Here is an 18,641-nt window from a genome sequence, read left to right as displayed (position 1 = left end):
CAGCCAAGACCTCAGAAATAAAATGTAGACCTCCACAAGTCTGGTTCATCCTTGGGAGCAATTTCCAAACGCCTGAAGGTACCACGTTCATCAATAACAAAAAATAGTACGCAAGTATAAACACCATGGGGCCACGCAGCCTTCATACCTCTCAGGAAAGAGACGTGTTCTGTCTCCTAGAGAGGAACGTACTTTTGTGCGAAAAGTGCAAATCAATCCCAGAAGAACAGCAAAGGACCTTGTGAAGATGCTGGAGGAAACGGGTACAAAAGTATCTATATCCACAGTCAAACGAGTCCTATGTCAACAGAACCTGAAATGCCGCTCAGCAAGGAAGAAGCTACTGCTCCAACCCGCCATAAAAATGCCAGACTACAGTTTGGGGACAAAGATCCTACTTTTTGGAGAAATGACCTCTGGTCTGATGAAACAAAAATAGAACTGTTTGGCCATGATGACCATTGTTATGTTTGGAGGAAACCAAACAATTTGAAATGGTATATATGTGCGATAACCTACTAAATTCACAAAACTGGTAACCCCGTTTTGTAATTTCTGCAACGGCAGACGTCATCAGCGTCTCCATAATTGAAGAAAGTTGTGCCTGGAAAGACCCGTTTGTGGACATTTCGGCAGTTCTGACGAGCGCTCAATACACGGAAATCTCACCATTGCTGAATGGTCAACGTTGATCAACATGTGGTAGAAAAGATTCAACTCAATGCTACGGTTCAAACATGTACCTTTTGCTCCAATTGTTTTTCCATGTCCCTTCGATAGCTCAGTTGGTAGAGCGGAGGACTGTAGAACGCTAAATGCTGAAATCCTTAGGTCGCTGGTTCAAATCCGGCTCGAAGGAGGAACATTTTTCTGCCTCATCAATGCGCCCCAAACAGTATTTTTACCTGTTGTTCGCACATCCCCCTATAGAGAATAAAATGTGCATTTCACGTTTCCTTAAAGAATAGTCTAGGTGTACGAATCCAATCATACAGAAGAATTCAAAACACTTCAAGTTTATCCACAATTCACCACATTCAATAGCTCAGTTGGTATAGCAGAGGACCGTAGAACACTAAATGCTGAAATCCGACTTGAGGAGGACCCTTTTCCTAACTCATAAATGCACCTATAAGATATACATTTGCCTGTTGTTCGCACATTCCCTATAGAGAATAAAACATGCATTTCCAGTTTCCTAATTAAGAAAGAATCCAAGTTAACTCAGAAAATAGTAAAGAACAATTCAGAACACCAAGTTCCCTGAAGTCATTTTTCCCAAAATTGTTTACAGACAGATTATATCACTTCTAGTTCGCTGTATAACAAATCCAGTGGGTCAGAAGTTTACATACACTAAATTGGCTGTGCCTTTAAACAGCTTGGAAATATCCCGAAAATGATGTCATGGCTTTAGAAGCTTCTGATAGGCTAATTGACATCATTTGAGTCAAATGGAGGTGTACCTGTAGATGTATTTCATGGCCTACCTTCAAACTCAGTGCCTCTTTGCTTGACATCATGGGAAAATCAAAAGAAATCAGCCAAGACCTCAGAAATAAAATGTAGACCTCCACAAGTCTGGTTCATCCTTGGGAGCAATTTCCAAACGCCTGAAGGTACCACGTTCATCAATAACAAAAAATAGTACGCAAGTATAAACACCATGGGGACACGCAGCCTTCATACCTCTCAGGAAAGAGACGTGTTCTGTCTCCTAGAGATGAACGTACTTTTGTGCGAAAAGTGCAAATCAATCCCAGAAGAACAGCAAAGGACCTTGTGAAGATGCTGGAGGAAACGGGTACAAAAGTATCTATATCCACAGTCAAACGAGTCCTATGTCAACAGAACCTGAAATGCCGCTCAGCAAGGAAGAAGCTACTGCTCCAACCCGCCATAAAAATGCCAGACTACAGTTTGGGGACAAAGATCCTACTTTTTGGAGAAATGACCTCTGGTCTGATGAAACAAAAATTGAACTGTTTGGCCATGATGACCATTGTTATGTTTGGAGGAAACCAAACAATTTGAAATGGTATATATGTGCGATAACCTACTAAATTCACAAAACTGGTAACCCCGTTTTGTAATTTCTGCAACGGCAGACGTCATCAGCGTCTCCATAATTGAAGAAAGTTGTGCCTGGAAAGACCCGTTTGTGGACATTTCGGCAGTTCTGACGAGCGCTCAATACACGGAAATCTCACCATTGCTGAATGGTCAACGTTGATCAACATGTGGTAGAAAAGATTCAACTCAATGCTACGGTTCAAACATGTACCTTTTGCTCCAATGGTTTTTCCATGTCCCTTCGATAGCTCAGGTGGTAGAGCGGAGGACTGTAGAACGTTTAATGCTGAAATCCTTATGTCGCTGGTTCAAATCTGGCTCGAAGGAGGAACATTTTTCTGCCTCATCAATGCGCCCCAAACACTATTTTTACCTGTTGTTCGCACATCCCCCTATAGAGAATAAAATGTGCATTTCACGTTTCCTTAAAGAATAGTCTAGGTGTACGAATCCAATCATACAGAAGAATTCAAAACACTTCAAGTTTATCCACAATTCACCACATTCAATAGCTCAGTTGGTATAGCAGAGGACCGTAGAACACTAAATGCTGAAATCCGACTTGAGGAGGACCCTTTTCCTAACTCATAAATGCACCTATAAGATATACATTTGCCTGTTGTTCGCACATTCCCTATAGAGAATAAAACATGCATTTCCAGTTTCCTAATTAAGAAAGAATCCAAGTTAACTCAGAAAATAGTAAAGAACAATTCAGAACACCAAGTTCCCTGAAGTCATTTTTCCCAAAATTGTTTACAGACAGATTATATCACTTCTAGTTCGCTGTATAACAAATCCAGTGGGTCAGAAGTTTACATACACTAAATTGGCTGTGCCTTTAAACAGCTTGGAAATATCCCGAAAATGATGTCATGGCTTTAGAAGCTTCTGATAGGCTAATTGACATCATTTGAGTCAAATGGAGGTGTACCTGTAGATGTATTTCATGGCCTACCTTCAAACTCAGTGCCTCTTTGCTTGACATAATGGGAAAATCAAAAGAAATCAGCCAAGACCTCAGAAATAAAATGTAGACCTCCACAAGTCTGGTTCATCCTTGGGAGCAATTTCCAAACGCCTGAAGGTACCACGTTCATCAATAACAAAAAATAGTACGCAAGTATAAACACCATGTGGCCACGCAGCCTTCATACCTCTCAGGAAAGAGACGTGTTCTGTCTCCTAGAGATGAACGTACTTTTGTGCGAAAGGTGCAAATCAATCCCAGAAGAACAGCAAAGGACCTTGTGAAGATGCTGGAGGAAACAGGTACAAAAGTATCTATATCCACAGTCAAACGAGTCCTATGTCAACAGAACCTGAAATGCCGCTCAGCAAGGAAGAAGCTACTGCTCCAACCCGCCATAAAAATGCCAGACTACAGTTTGGGGACAAAGATCCTACTTTTTGGAGAAATGACCTCTGGTCTGATGAAACAAAAATTGAACTGTTTGGCCATGATGACCATTGTTATGTTTGGAGGAAACCAAACAATTTGAAATGGTATATATGTGCGATAACCTACTAAATTCACAAAACTGGTAACCCCGTTTTGTAATCTCTGCAACGGCAGACGTCATCAGCGTCTCCATAATTGAAGAAAGTTGTGCCTGGAAAGACCCGTTTGTGGACATTTCGGCAGTTCTGACGAGCGCTCAATACACGGAAATCTCACCATTGCTGAATGGTCAACGTTGATCAACATCTGGTAGAAAAGATTCAACTCAATGCTACGGTTCAAACGTGTACCTTTTGCTCCAATGGTTTTTCCATGTCCCTTCGATAGCTCAGGTGGTAGAGCGGAGGACTGTAGAACGTTAAATGCTGAAATCCTTAGGTCGCTAGTTCAATTCCGGCTCGAAGGTGGAACATTTTTGTGCCTCATCAATGCGCCCCAAACAGTATTTTTACCTGTTGTTCGCACATCCCCCTATAGAGAATAAAATGTGCATTTCACGTTTCCTTAAAGAATAGTCTAGGTGTACGAATCCAATCATACAGAAGAATTCAAAACACTTCAAGTTTATCCACAATTCACCACACTCAATAGCTCAGTTGGTATAGCAGAGGACCGTTGAACACTAAATGCTGAAATCCGACTTGAGGAGGACCCTTTTCCTAACTCATAAATGCACCTATAAGATATACATTTGCCTGTTGTTCGCACATTCCCTATAGAGAATAAAACATGCATTTCCAGTTTCCTAATTAAGAAAGAATCCAAGTTAACTCAGAAAATAGTAAAGAACAATTCAGAACACCAAGTTCCCTGAAGTCATTTTTCCCAAAATTGTTTACAGACAGATTATATCACTTCTAGTTCGCTGTATAACAAATCCAGTGGGTCAGAAGTTTACATACACTAAATTGGCTGTGCCTTTAAACAGCTTGGAAATATCCCGAAAATGATGTCATGGCTTTAGAAGCTTCTGATAGGCTAATTGACATCATTTGAGTCAAATGGAGGTGTACCTGTAGATGTATTTCATGGCCTACCTTCAAACTCAGTGCCTCTTTGCTTGACATCATGGGAAAATCAAAAGAAATCAGCCAAGACCTCAGAAATAAAATGTAGACCTCCACAAGTCTGGTTCATCCTTGGGAGCAATTTCCAAACGCCTGAAGGTACCACGTTCATCAATAACAAAAAATAGTACGCAAGTATAAACACCATGGGGCCACGCAGCCTTCATACCTCTCAGGAAAGAGACGTGTTCTGTCTCCTAGAGATGAACGTACTTTTGTGCGAAAAGTGCAAATCAATCCCAGAAGAACAGCAAAGGACCTTGTGAAGATGCTGGAGGAAACGGGTACAAAAGTATCTATATCCACAGTCAAACGAGTCCTATGTAAACAGAACCTGAAATGCCGCTCAGCAAGGAAGAAGCTACTGCTCCAACCCGCCATAAAAATGCCAGACTACAGTTTGGGGACAAAGATCCTACTTTTTGGAGAAATGACCTCTGGTCTGATGAAACAAAAATAGAACTGTTTGGCCATGATGACCATTGTTATGTTTGGAGGAAACCAAACAATTTGAAATGGTATATATGTGCGATAACCTACTAAATTCACAAAACTGGTAACCCCGTTTTGTAATTTCTGCAACGGCAGACGTCATCAGCGTCTCCATAATTGAAGAAAGTTGTGCCTGGAAAGACCCGTTTGTGGACATTTCGGCAGTTCTGACGAGCGCTCAATACACGGAAATCTCACCATTGCTGAATGGTCAACATTGATCAACATGTGGTAGAAAAGATTCAACTCAATGCTACGGTTCAAACATGTACCTTTTGCTCCAATGGTTTTTCCATGTCCCTTCGATAGCTCAGGTGGTAGAGCGGAGGACTGTAGAACGTTTAATGCTGAAATCCTTATGTCGCTGGTTCAAATCTGGCTCGAAGGAGGAACAATTTTCTGCCTCATCAATGCGCCCCAAACACTATTTTTACCTGTTGTTCGCACATCCCCCTATAGAGAATAAAATGTGCATTTCACGTTTCCTTAAAGAATAGTCTAGGTGTACGAATCCAATCATACAGAAGAATTCAAAACACTTCAAGTTTATCCACAATTCACCACATTCAATAGCTCAGTTGGTATAGCAGAGGACCGTAGAACACTAAATGCTGAAATCCGACTTGAGGAGGACCCTTTTCCTAACTCATAAATGCACCTATAAGATATACATTTGCCTGTTGTTCGCACATTCCCTATAGAGAATAAAACATGCATTTCCAGTTTCCTAATTAAGAAAGAATCCAAGTTAACTCAGAAAATAGTAAAGAACAATTCAGAACACCAAGTTCCCTGAAGTCATTTTTCCCAAAATTGTTTACAGACAGATTATATCACTTCTAGTTCGCTGTATAACAAATCCAGTGGGTCAGAAGTTTACATACACTAAATTGGCTGTGCCTTTAAACAGCTTGGAAATATCCCGAAAATGATGTCATGGCTTTAGAAGCTTCTGATAGGCTAATTGACATCATTTGAGTCAAATGGAGGTGTACCTGTAGATGTATTTCATGGCCTACCTTCAAACTCAGTGCCTCTTTGCTTGACATCATGGGAAAATCAAAAGAAATCAGCCAAGACCTCAGAAATAAAATGTAGACCTCCACAAGTCTGGTTCATCCTTGGGAGCAATTTCCAAACGCCTGAAGGTACCACGTTCATCAACAACAAAAAATAGTACGCAAGTATAAACACCATGGGGCCACGCAGCCTTCATACCTCTCAGGAAAGAGACGTGTTCTGTCTCCTAGAGATGAACGTACTTTTGTGCGAAAGGTGCAAATCAATCCCAGAAGAACAGCAAAGGACCTTGTGAAGATGCTGGAGGAAACAGGTACAAAAGTATCTATATCCACAGTCAAACGAGTCCTATGTCAACAGAACCTGAAATGCCGCTCAGCAAGGAAGAAGCTACTGCTCCAACCCGCCATAAAAATGCCAGACTACAGTTTGGGGACAAAGATCCTACTTTTTGGAGAAATGACCTCTGGTCTGATGAAACAAAAATTGAACTGTTTGGCCATGATGACCATTGTTATGTTTGGAGGAAACCAAACAATTTGAAATGGTATATATGTGCGATAACCTACTAAATTCACAAAACTGGTAACCCCGTTTTGTAATTTCTGCAACGGCAGACGTCATCAGCGTCTCCATAATTGAAGAAAGTTGTGCCTGGAAAGACCCGTTTGTGGACATTTCGGCAGTTCTGACGAGCGCTCAATACACGGAAATCTCACCATTGCTGAATGGTCAACATTGATCAACATGTGGTAGAAAAGATTCAACTCAATGCTACGGTTCAAACATGTACCTTTTGCTCCAATGGTTTTTCCATGTCCCTTCGATAGCTCAGGTGGTAGAGCGGAGGACTGTATAACGTTTAATGCTGAAATCCTTAGGTCGCTGGTTCAAATCTGGCTCGAAGGAGGAACATTTTTCTGCCTCATCAATGCGCCCCAAACACTATTTTTACCTGTTGTTCGCACATCCCCCTATAGAGAATAAAATGTGCATTTCACGTTTCCTTAAAGAATAGTCTAGGTGTACGAATCCAATCATACAGAAGAATTCAAAACACTTCAAGTTTATCCACAATTCACCACATTCAATAGCTCAGTTGGTATAGCAGAGGACCGTAGAACACTAAATGCTGAAATCCGACTTGAGGAGGACCCTTTTCCTACCTCATAAATGCACCTATAAGATATACATTTGCTTGTTGTTCGCACATTCCCTATAGAGAATAAAACGTGCATTTCCAGGTTCCTAATTAAGAAAGAATCCAAGTTAACTCAGAAAATAGTAAAGAACAATTCAGAACAACAAGTTCCCTGAAGTCATTTTTCCCAAAATTGTTTACAGACAGATTATATCACTTCTAGTTCACTGTATAACAAATCCAGTGGGTCAGAAGTTTACATACACTAAATTGGCTATGCCTTTAAACAGCTTGGAAATATCCCGAAAATGATGTCATGGCTTTAGAACACATATGTCAGAGTCAAGGCCCGCGGGCCACATCCGGCCCGCGAGAAGGTTTTTTACGGCCCCTGGGATGATCTTGATTTATTATTAGAACCGGCCCGCAGACCGCAGCAAGCCGGCAGCCCGCAGACCTTTTACACGCACCAATACTACATTTCCCACAATGCAACGGTGACGCACCGAGCAGTAGGCTGCTTCATTTCAATATTTATTGGCACAGCAGTCGTCAGCATCACAGTAAAATTAACTTTCAGATACCCATCAAAAATGGCAAAACGGAAGGTGGACACTGAGAACCGGGGGTTTCAAACAAGGTGGGAGTCGGAGTATATGTTCACGGAGGTAGCTGGAAAACCTGTGTGTCTTCTGTGTGGAGAAAGTGTGGCGGTACTGAAAGAGTATAATCTGAGACGACATTATGAAACGAAACACGCGGACAAAAACAAGAATATGGACGTGGAACAAAGGCTACAAAAGGCAGAGGAATTAAAACGAGGCCTCAAATCTCGACAGGCTCTGTTCAAAAAAGCCAAATCACAAGGCCAGGCTGCTGTCAAGGCCAGTTTTATTTTGGCAGAAGAGATCGCTAAATCAGCCCGGCCATTTACGGAGGGGGATTTCATCAAAAACTGCATGATTAAAGTTTGTGACGAAGTTTGCCCAGAAAAAAGGCAACTCTTTTTAAATGTGAGTCTGAGCAGAAACACCATTGCCGAGAGAGTAGACCAGTTGTCCATCAATCTAAAAGAGCAGCTTGTGAAAAAGGGAAAAGATTTCATTGCATATTCCTTGGCTGTGGATGAGAGCACCGACATTTCTGACATTGCCCAGTTGTCAATTTTCATCCGCGGAGTGGACTCCAGCCTAAGCGTGACAGAGGAGTTTTTGGCTTTACGTCCTATGCATGGCACAACTACGGGGCATGATTTGTATGAAGAGGTGTCAAGATGTGTAAATGAGATGGAGCTGCCTTGGGAAAAACTCGTGGGTTTGACAACCGACGGAGCACCTGCGATGTGTGGACACAGGAGCGGACTGGTGGCGAAGATATGGGAAAAGATGCAAGAGGAAAACGCGACAGGTGAGCTGACAGCTTATCATTGTATCATACACCAGGAAGCATTGTGCGGTAAAGCCTTGAAAATGGAGCATGTAATGAGCATCATCACGCGCACAGTTAACTTTATCAGAGCCAAAGGTTTGAATCACCGCCAGTTCAAGGCATTTCTGACGGAGTTAGAAACGGAGCATGGTGATTTGCCTTATCACACAGAGGTGCGATGGCTAAGCCAGGGAAAGGTGCTTCAAAGATGTTTCGAGCTTCGTGAGGAGATTTGTCTGTTCTTGGACAGCAAAGGGAAAGACACAACACAACTCCGAGACGAAATGTTTCTGTGTGAAATGGCTTTTCTGTGTGACATTACGAGTCATCTGAATGCAATGAACTTGCAGCTGCAGGGTCGGGATCATGTCATCTCTGATATGTACAGTACAGTGAAGGCATTTAAAACCAAACTGACTCTGTGGGAGACGCAGATGCGGAAAGAAAATTTGAGCCACTTTCCCAGCTGCCAGACCATGAAAGAGAAGCTCTCTACCAGTGCGTTCCCGAGCGCACAGTTGGCTGATAAAATAGGTATGCTTGCCGCTGACTTTCGACGCCGATTTGCTGACTTTGAAGCACAAAAAAGCAGGTTGGAACTGCTCGGTAACCCATTTGCTGTTGACGTGGAAAGCTCACCACCAAACCTCCAAATGGAGTTGATTGACCTCCAATGCAATGATGCACTGAGGGCAAAATATGCGGCAGTGGGTGCTGCGGAGTTCGCCCGTTTCCTCCCCGACACAATGCCCCAGCTGCGCATCCAGGCTGCTCAAACGTTGTCTATGTTTGGCAGCACATACCTGTGTGAACAACTGTTTTCTTTGATGAACCTGAACAAAACATCACACAGAAGTCGACTTACTGCTGAACACCTCCACTCAATTCTGAGGATTTCCTCAGCTCAGAGCCTTACCCCGAACATTGATGAACTTGTGGAAAAGATGGGACACCACCAAGTATCACCCTGAAACCTCAAACAAGTGAACATTACTGTGCAATCACATATTTAGAGTTTTTACTCAGTTCAAGTTTAAAAGTTAAAGTTTAATATTTGTTTTCACTGCATGTTACTTCTCCTTAAACAAAGTGTTGTTTTTGATTAATAGATTTTGCACTTTATTTTATTGTATTTCAATCCAATTATATTTTTAAAATATTTCAGTTGAGTGGATGATAGAAAATTGCTATTATTGTTTTTTTCTTTGAAGTAAATTTAGCCCACTTTTGCTAAAATAGAAAATATAGGCTACTGATGGTGCCTTGAATACCGGTTTCTTTCATTTAATGTTCATGTTATGGGGATTTTTATATAAAGGAAATTTGTCTTTTGTGTCTGTTGAAAATTAAAGATTACTGACAGAGCCATAAGAAAATATTGCTTTATTTATCTGATCATATTGGAATATATTTGTTAGGTTTTCAGTAGGTTCAATTAGGTTCACTAGACTATATGCGTCATTTAAAATTTTTTCAATGAACATTCGAACAGTCCGGCCCTCGGCTTGTAGCTAAATTTTTTATTTGGCCCTCCGTCCATTTGACTTTGACACCCCTGCTTTAGAAGCTTCTGATAGGCTAATTGACATCATTTGAGTCAATTGGAGGTGTACCTGTAGATGTATTTCATGGCCTACCTTCAAACTCAGTGCCTCTTTGCTTGACATCATGGGAAAATCAAAAGAAATCAGCCAAGACCTCAGAAATAAAATGTAGACCTCCACAAGTCTGGTTCATCCTTGGGAGCAATTTCTAAACGCCTGAAGGTACCACGTTCATCAATAACAAAAAATAGTACACAAGTATAAACACCATGGGGCCACGCAGCCTTCATACCTCTCAGGAAAGAGACGTGTTCTGTCTCCTAGAGATGAACGTACTTTTGTGCGAAAAGTGCAAATCAATCCCAGAAGAACAGCAAAGGACCTTGTGAAGATGCTGGAGGAAACAGGTACAAAAGTATATATATCCACAGTCAAACGAGTCCTATGTCAACAGAACCTGAAATGCCGCTCAGCAAGGAAGAAGCTACTGATCCAACCCGCCATCAAAATGCCAGACTACAGTTTGGGGACAAAGATCCTACTTTTTGGAGAAATGTCCTCTGGTCTGATGAAACAAAAATAGAACTGTTTGGCCATGATGACCATTGTTATGTTTGGAGGAAACCAAACAATTTGAAATGGTATATATGTGCGATAACCTACTAAATTCACAAAACTGGTAACCCCGTTTTGTAATCTCTGCAACGGCAGACGTCATCAGCGTCTCCATAATTGAAGAAAGTTGTGCCTGGAAAGACCCGTTTGTGGACTTTTCGGCATTTCTGACGAGCGCTCATTACACGGAAATCTCACCATTGCTGAATGGTCAACGTTGATCAACATGTGGTAGAAAAGATTCAACTCAATGCTACGGTTCAAACATGTACCTTTTGCTCCAATGGATTTTCCATGTCCCTTCGATAGCTCAGTTGGTAGAGCGGAGGACTGTAGAACGCTAAATGCTGAAATCCTTAGGTCGCTGGTTCAAATCTGGCTCGAAGGAGGAACATTTTTCTGCCTCATCAATGCGCCCCAAACACTATTTTTACCTGTTGTTCGCACATCCCCCTATAGAGAATAAAATGTGCATTTCACGTTTCCTTAAAGAATAGTCTAGGTGTACGAATCCAATCATACAGAAGAATTCAAAACACTTCAAGTTTATCCACAATTCACCACATTCAATAGCTCAGTTGGTATAGCAGAGGACCGTAGAACACTGAATGCTGAAATCCGACTTGAGGAGGACCCTTTTCCTACCTCATAAATGCACCTATAAGATATACATTTGCCTGTTGTTCGCACATTCCCTATAGAGAATAAAACGTGCATTTCCAGTTTCCTAATTAAGAAAGAATCCAAGTTAACTCAGAAAATAGTAAAGAACAATTCAGAACACCAAGTTCCCTGAAGTCATTTTTCCCAAAATTGTTTACAGACAGATTATATCACTTCTAGTTCACTGTATAACAAATCCAGTGGGTCAGAAGTTTACATACACTAAATTGGCTATGCCTTTAAACAGCTTGGAAATATCCCGAAAATGATGTCATGGCTTTAGAAGCTTCTGATAGGCTAATTGACATCATTTGAGTCAATTGGAGGTGTACCTGTAGATGTATTTCATGGCCTACCTTCAAACTCAGTGCCTCTTTGCTTGACATCATGGGAAAATCAAAAGAAATCAGCCAAGACCTCAGAAATAAAATGTAGACCTCCACAAGTCTGGTTCATCCTTGGGAGCAATTTCCAAACGCCTGAAGGTACCACGTTCATCAATAACAAAAAATAGTACGCAAGTATAAACACCATGGGGCCACGCCGCCTTCATACCTCTCAGGAAAGAGACGTGTTCTGTTTCCTAGAGATGAACGTACTTTTGTGCGAAAGGTGCAAATCAATCCCAGAAGAACAGCAAAGGACCTTGTGAAGATGCTGGAGGAAACAGGTACAAAAGTATCTATATCCACAGTCAAACGAGTCCTATGTCAACAGAACCTGAAATGCCGCTCAGCAAGGAAGAAGCTACTGCTCCAACCCGCCATAAAAATGCCAGACTACAGTTTGGGGACAAAGATCCTACTTTTTGGAGAAATGTCCTCTGGTCTGATGAAACAAAAATAGAACTGTTTGGCCATGATGACCATTGTTATGTTTGGAGGAAACCAAACAATTTGAAATGGTATATATGTGCGATAACCTACTAAATTCACAAAACTGGTAACCCCGTTTTGTAATCTCTGCAACTGCAGACGTCATCAGCGTCTCCATAATTGAAGAAAGTTGTGCCTGGAAAGACCCGTTTGTGGACATTTCGGCAGTTCTGACGAGCGCTCAATACACGGAAATCTCACCATTCCTGAATGGTCAACGTTGATCAACATGTGGTAGAAAAGATTCAACTCAATGCTACGGTTCAAACATGTACCTTTTGCTGCAATGGTTTTTCCATGTCTCTTCGATAGATCAGTTGGTAAAGCGGAGGTCTGTAGAACGCTAAATGCAGAAATCCTTAGGTCGCTGGTTCAAATCCGGCTCGAAGGAGGAACATTTTTCTGCCTCATCAATGCGCCCCAAACACTATTTTTACCTGTTGTTCGCACATCCCCCTATAGAGAATAAAATGTGCATTTCACGTTTCCTTAAAGAATAGTCTAGGTGTACGAATCCAATCATACAGAAGAATTCAAAACACTTCAAGTTTATCCACAATTCACCACATTCAATAGCTCAGTTGGTATAGCAGAGGACCGTAGAACACTAAATGCTGAAATCCGACTTGAGGAGGACCCTTTTCCTACCTCATAAATGCACCTATAAGATATACATTTGCCTGTTGTTCGCACATTCCCTATAGAGAATAAAACGTGCATTTCCAGTTTCCTAATTAAGAAAGAATCCAAGTTAACTCAGAAAATAGTAAAGAACAATTCAGAGCACCAAGTTCCCTGAAGTCCTTTTTCCCAAAATTGTTTACAGACAGATTATATCACTTCTAGTTCACTGTATAACAAATCCAGTGGGTCAGAAGTTTACATACACTAAATTGGCTGTGCCTTTAAACAGCTTGGAAATATCCCGAAAATGATGTCATGGCTTTAGAAGCTTCTGATAGGCTAATTGACATCATTTGAGTCAATTGGAGGTGTACCTGTAGATGTATTTCATGGCCTACCTTCAAACTCAGTGCCTCTTTGCTTGACATCATGGGAAAATCAAAAGAAATCAGCCAAGACCTCAGAAATAAAATGTAGACCTCCACAAGTCTGGTTCATCCTTGGGAGCAATTTCCAAACGCCTGAAGGTACCACGTTCATCAATAACAAAAAATAGTACGCAAGTATAAACACCATGGGGCCACGCCGCCTTCATACCTCTCAGGAAAGAGACGTGTTCTGTTTCCTAGAGATGAACGTACTTTTGTGCGAAAGGTGCAAATCAATCCCAGAAGAACAGCAAAGGACCTTGTGAAGATGCTGGAGGAAACAGGTACAAAAGTATCTATATCCACAGTCAAACGAGTCCTATGTCAACAGAACCTGAAATGCCGCTCAGCAAGGAAGAAGCTACTGCTCCAACCCGCCATAAAAATGCCAGACTACAGTTTGGGGACAAAGATCCTACTTTTTGGAGAAATGTCCTCTGGTCTGATGAAACAAAAATAGAACTGTTTGGCCATGATGACCATTGTTATGTTTGGAGGAAACCAAACAATTTGAAATGGTATATATGTGCGATAACCTACTAAATTCACAAAACTGGTAACCCCGTTTTGTAATCTCTGCAACTGCAGACGTCATCAGCGTCTCCATAATTGAAGAAAGTTGTGCCTGGAAAGACCCGTTTGTGGACATTTCGGCAGTTCTGACGAGCGCTCAATACACGGAAATCTCACCATTCCTGAATGGTCAACGTTGATCAACATGTGGTAGAAAAGATTCAACTCAATGCTACGGTTCAAACATGTACCTTTTGCTGCAACGGTTTTTCCATGTCTCTTCGATAGATCAGTTGGTAGAGCGGAGGTCTGTAGAACGCTAAATGCAGAAATCCTTAGGTCGCTGGTTCAAATCCGGCTCGAAGGAGGAACATTTTTCTGCCTCATCAATGCGCCCCAAACACTATTTTTACCTGTTGTTCGCACATCCCCCTATAGAGAATAAAATGTGCATTTCACGTTTCCTTAAAGAATAGTCTAGGTGTACGAATCCAATCATACAGAAGAATTCAAAACACTTCAAGTTTATCCACAATTCACCACATTCAATAGCTCAGTTGGTATAGCAGAGGACCGTAGAACACTAAATGCTGAAATCCGACTTGAGGAGGACCCTTTTCCTACCTCATAAATGCACCTATAAGATATACATTTGCCTGTTGTTCGCACATTCCCTATAGAGAATAAAACGTGCATTTCCAGTTTCCTAATTAAGAAAGAATCCAAGTTAACTCAGAAAATAGTAAAGAACAATTCAGAGCACCAAGTTCCCTGAAGTCCTTTTTCCCAAAATTGTTTACAGACAGATTATATCACTTCTAGTTCACTGTATAACAAATCCAGTGGGTCAGAAGTTTACATACACTAAATTGGCTGTGCCTTTAAACAGCTTGGAAATATCCCGAAAATGATGTCATGGCTTTAGAAGCTTCTGATAGGCTAATTGACATCATTTGAGTCAATTGGAGGTGTACCTGTAGATGTATTTCATGGCCTACCTTCAAACTCAGTGCCTCTTTGCTTGACATCATGGGAAAATCAAAAGAAATCAGCGAAGACCTCAGAAATAAAATGTAGACCTCCACAAGTCTGGTTCATCCTTGGGAGCAATTTCCAAACGCCTGAAAGTACCACGTTTATCAATAACAAAAAATAGTACACAAGTATAAACACCATGGGGCCACGCAGCCTTCATACCTCTCAGGAAAGAGACGTGTTCTGTCTCCTAGAGATGAACGTACTTTTGTGCGAAAGTTGCAAATCAATCCCAGAAGAACAGCAAAGGACCTTGTGAAGATGCTGGAGGAAACGGGTACAAAAGTATCTATATCCACAGTCAAACGAGTCCTATGTCAACAGAACCTGAAATGCCGCTCAGCAAGGAAGAAGCTACTGATCCAACCCGCAATCAAAATGCCGGACTACAGTTTGGGACAAAGATCCTACTTTTTGGAGAAATGTCCTCTGGTCTGATGAAACAAAAATAGAACTGTTTGGCCATGATGACCATTGTTATGTTTGGAGGAAACCAAACAATTTGAAATGGTATATATGTGCGATAACCTACTAAATTCACAAAACTGGTAACCCCGTTTTGTAATCTCTGCAACGGCAGACGTCATCAGCGTCTCCATAATTGAAGAAAGTTGTGCCTGGAAAGACCCGTTTGTGGACATTTCGGCAGTTCTGACGAGCGCTCAATACACGGAAATCTCACCATTGCTGAATGGTCAACGTTGATCAACATCTGGTAGAAAAGATTCAACTCAATGCTCCGGTTCAAACATGTACCTTTTGCTCCATTAGTTTGTCCATGTCCCTTTGATAGCCCAGTTGGTAGAGCGGAGGACTGTAGAATGCTAAATGCTGAAATCCTTAGGTCGCTGGTTCAATTCCGGCTAGAAGGAGGAACATTTTTCTGCCTCATCAATGCGCCCCAAACACTATTTTTACTTGTTGTTCGCACATCCCCCTATAGCACAGGTGTCAAACTCATTCCACGGAGGGCCGAGTGTCTGCGGGTTTTCGCTCCTCCCTTGTACTTGATTGATGAATTAACATCACTAATTAGTTAGGAACTCCCCACACCTGGTTGTCTAGGGCTTTATTGAAAGGAAAAACCAAAAACCTGCAGACACTAGGCCCTCCGTGGAATGAGTTTGACACCCCTGCCCTATAGAGAATAAAATGTGCATTTCACGTTTCCTTAAAGAATAGTCTAGGTGTACGAATCCAATCATACAGAAGAATTCAAAACACTTCAAGTTTATCCACAATTCACCACATTCAATAGCTCAGTTGGTATAGCAGAGGACCGTAGAACACTAAATGCTGAAATCCGACTTGAGGAGGACCCTTTTCCTACCTCATAAATGCACCTATAAGATATACATTTGCCTGTTGTTCGCACATTCCCTATAGAGAATAAAACGTGCATTTCCAGTTTCCTAATTAAGAAAGAATCCAAGTTAACTCAGAAAATAGTAAAGAACAATTCAGAACAACAAGTTCCCTGAAGTCATTTTTCCCAAAATTGTTTACAGACAGATTATATCACTTCTAGTTCACTGTATAACAAATCCAGTGGGTCAGAAGTTTACATACACTAAATTGGCTGTGCCTTTAAACAGCTTGGAAATATCCCGAAAATGATGTCATGGCTTTAGAAGCTTCTGATAGGCTAATTGACATCATTTGAGTCAATTGGAGGTGTACCTGTAGATGTATTTCATGGCCTACCTTCAAACTCAGTGCCTCTTTGCTTGACATCATGGGAAAATCAAAAGAAATCAGCCAAGACCTCAGAAATAAAATGTAGACCTCCACAAGTCTGGTTCATCCTTGGGAGCAATTTCCAAACGCCTGAAAGTACCACGTTTATCAATAACAAAAAATAGTACACAAGTATAAACACCATGGGGCCACGCAGCCTTCATACCTCTCAGGAAAGAGACGTGTTCTGTCTCCTAGAGATGAACGTACTTTTGTGCGAAAAGTGCAAATCAATCCCAGAAGAACAGCAAAGGACCTTGTGAAGATGCTGGAGGAAACAGGTACAAAAGTATCTATATCCACAGTCAAACGAGTCCTATGTCAACAGAACCTGAAATGCCGCTCAGCAAGGAAGAAGCTACTGATCCAACCCGCCATCAAAATGCCGGACTACAGTTTGGGGACAAAGATCCTACTTTTTGGAGAAATGTCCTCTGGTCTGATGAAACAAAAATAGAACTGTTTGGCCATGATGACCATTGTTATGTTTGGAGGAAACCAAACAATTTGAAATGGTATATATGTGCGATAACCTACTAAATTCACAAAACTGGTACCCCCGTTTTGTAATCTCTGCAACGGCAGACGTCATCAGCGTCTCCATAATTGAAGAAAGTTGTGCCTGGAAAGACCCGTTTGTGGACATTTCGGCAGTTCTGACGAGCGCTCAATACACGGAAATCTCACCATTGCTGAATGGTCAACGTTGATCAACATCTGGTAGAAAAGATTCAACTCAATGCTCCGGTTCAAACATGTACCTTTTGCTCCATTAGTTTGTCCATGTCCCGTCGATAGCTCAGTTGGTAGAGCGGAGGACTGTAGAATGCTAAATGCTGAAATCCTTAGGTCGCTGGTTCAATTCCGGCTAGAAGGAGGAACATTTTTCTGCCTCATCAATGCGCCCCAAACATTATTTTTACTTGTTGTTCGCACATCCCCCTATAGAGAATAAAATGTGCATTTCACGTTTCCTTAAAGAATAGTCTAGGTGTACGAATCCAATCATACAGAAGAATTCAAAACACTTCAAGTTTATCCACAATTCACCACATTCAATAGCTCAGTTGGTATAGCAGAGGACCGTAGAACACTAAATGCTGAAATCCGACTTGAGGAGGACCCTTTTCCTACCTCATAAATGCACCTATAAGATATACATTTGCCTGTTGTTCGCACATTCCCTATAGAGAATAAAACGTGCATTTCCAGTTTCCTAATTAAGAAAGAATCCAAGTTAACTCAGAAAATAGTAAAGAACAATTCAGAGCACCAAGTTCCCTGAAGTCCTTTTTCCCAAAATTGTTTACAGACAGATTATATCACTTCTAGTTCACTGTATAACAAATCCAGTGGGTCAGAAGTTTACATACACTAAATTGGCTGTGCCTTTAAACAGCTTGGAAATATCCCGAAAATGATGTCATGGCTTTAGAAGCTTCTGATAGGCTAATTGACATCATTTGAGTCAATTGGAGGTGTACCTGTAGATGTATTTCATGGCCTACCTTCAAACTCAGTGCCTCTTTGCTTGACATCATGGGAAAATCAAAAGAAATCAGCCAAGACCTCAGAAATAAAATGTAGACCTCCACAAGTCTGGTTCATCCTTGGGAGCAATTTCCAAACGCCTGAAAGTACCACGTTTATCAATAACAAAAAATAGTACACAAGTATAAACACCATGGGGCCACGCAGCCTTCATACCTCTCAGGAAAGAGACGTGTTCTGTCTCCTAGAGATGAACATACTTTTGTGCGAAAAGTGCAAATCAATCCCAGAAGAACAGCAAAGGACCTTGTGAAGATGCTGGAGGAAACGGGTACAAAAGTATCTATATCCACAGTCAAACGAGTCCTATGTCAACAGAACCTGAAATGCCGCTCAGCAAGGAAGAAGCTACTGATCCAACCCGCCATCAAAA

The 18,641-nt window shown here is 41.4% G+C and overlaps 9 non-coding genes across 9 annotated transcripts; all 9 read left to right on the top strand.

Annotated features, from left to right (window-relative positions):
- Positions 1–770: 770 nt before the first annotated feature.
- trnay-gua (transfer RNA tyrosine (anticodon GUA)) lies at positions 771–859 on the top strand. The gene is given in 2 exon segments: positions 771–807; positions 824–859. It is a non-coding gene; the product is annotated as a tRNA-Tyr (tRNA).
- Positions 860–2,311: 1,452 nt separating this feature from the next.
- On the top strand, positions 2,312–2,400 carry trnay-gua (transfer RNA tyrosine (anticodon GUA)). Its single transcript is given in 2 exon segments — positions 2,312–2,348; positions 2,365–2,400. It is a non-coding gene; the product is annotated as a tRNA-Tyr (tRNA).
- A 1,452-nt stretch (positions 2,401–3,852) lies between these two features.
- Positions 3,853–3,941, top strand: trnay-gua (transfer RNA tyrosine (anticodon GUA)). The gene is given in 2 exon segments: positions 3,853–3,889; positions 3,906–3,941. It is a non-coding gene; the product is annotated as a tRNA-Tyr (tRNA).
- Positions 3,942–5,393: 1,452 nt separating this feature from the next.
- trnay-gua (transfer RNA tyrosine (anticodon GUA)) lies at positions 5,394–5,482 on the top strand. The gene is given in 2 exon segments: positions 5,394–5,430; positions 5,447–5,482. It is a non-coding gene; the product is annotated as a tRNA-Tyr (tRNA).
- A 1,452-nt stretch (positions 5,483–6,934) lies between these two features.
- Positions 6,935–7,023, top strand: trnay-gua (transfer RNA tyrosine (anticodon GUA)). Its single transcript is given in 2 exon segments — positions 6,935–6,971; positions 6,988–7,023. It is a non-coding gene; the product is annotated as a tRNA-Tyr (tRNA).
- A 4,118-nt stretch (positions 7,024–11,141) lies between these two features.
- Positions 11,142–11,230, top strand: trnay-gua (transfer RNA tyrosine (anticodon GUA)). Its single transcript is given in 2 exon segments — positions 11,142–11,178; positions 11,195–11,230. It is a non-coding gene; the product is annotated as a tRNA-Tyr (tRNA).
- Positions 11,231–14,223: 2,993 nt separating this feature from the next.
- trnay-gua (transfer RNA tyrosine (anticodon GUA)) lies at positions 14,224–14,312 on the top strand. Its single transcript is given in 2 exon segments — positions 14,224–14,260; positions 14,277–14,312. It is a non-coding gene; the product is annotated as a tRNA-Tyr (tRNA).
- A 1,451-nt stretch (positions 14,313–15,763) lies between these two features.
- On the top strand, positions 15,764–15,852 carry trnay-gua (transfer RNA tyrosine (anticodon GUA)). The gene is given in 2 exon segments: positions 15,764–15,800; positions 15,817–15,852. It is a non-coding gene; the product is annotated as a tRNA-Tyr (tRNA).
- A 1,657-nt stretch (positions 15,853–17,509) lies between these two features.
- On the top strand, positions 17,510–17,594 carry trnay-gua (transfer RNA tyrosine (anticodon GUA)). Its single transcript is given in 2 exon segments — positions 17,510–17,542; positions 17,559–17,594. It is a non-coding gene; the product is annotated as a tRNA-Tyr (tRNA).
- The last annotated feature ends 1,047 nt before the right edge of the window (positions 17,595–18,641 follow it).

This window comes from Salvelinus fontinalis, unplaced genomic scaffold, assembly GCF_029448725.1.
Source record: "Salvelinus fontinalis isolate EN_2023a unplaced genomic scaffold, ASM2944872v1 scaffold_1382, whole genome shotgun sequence".
NCBI lineage: Eukaryota > Metazoa > Chordata > Actinopteri > Salmoniformes > Salmonidae > Salvelinus > Salvelinus fontinalis.
Note: the sequence above shows the minus strand (reverse complement) of the source record. Positions and strands in the feature narration are given on the sequence as shown.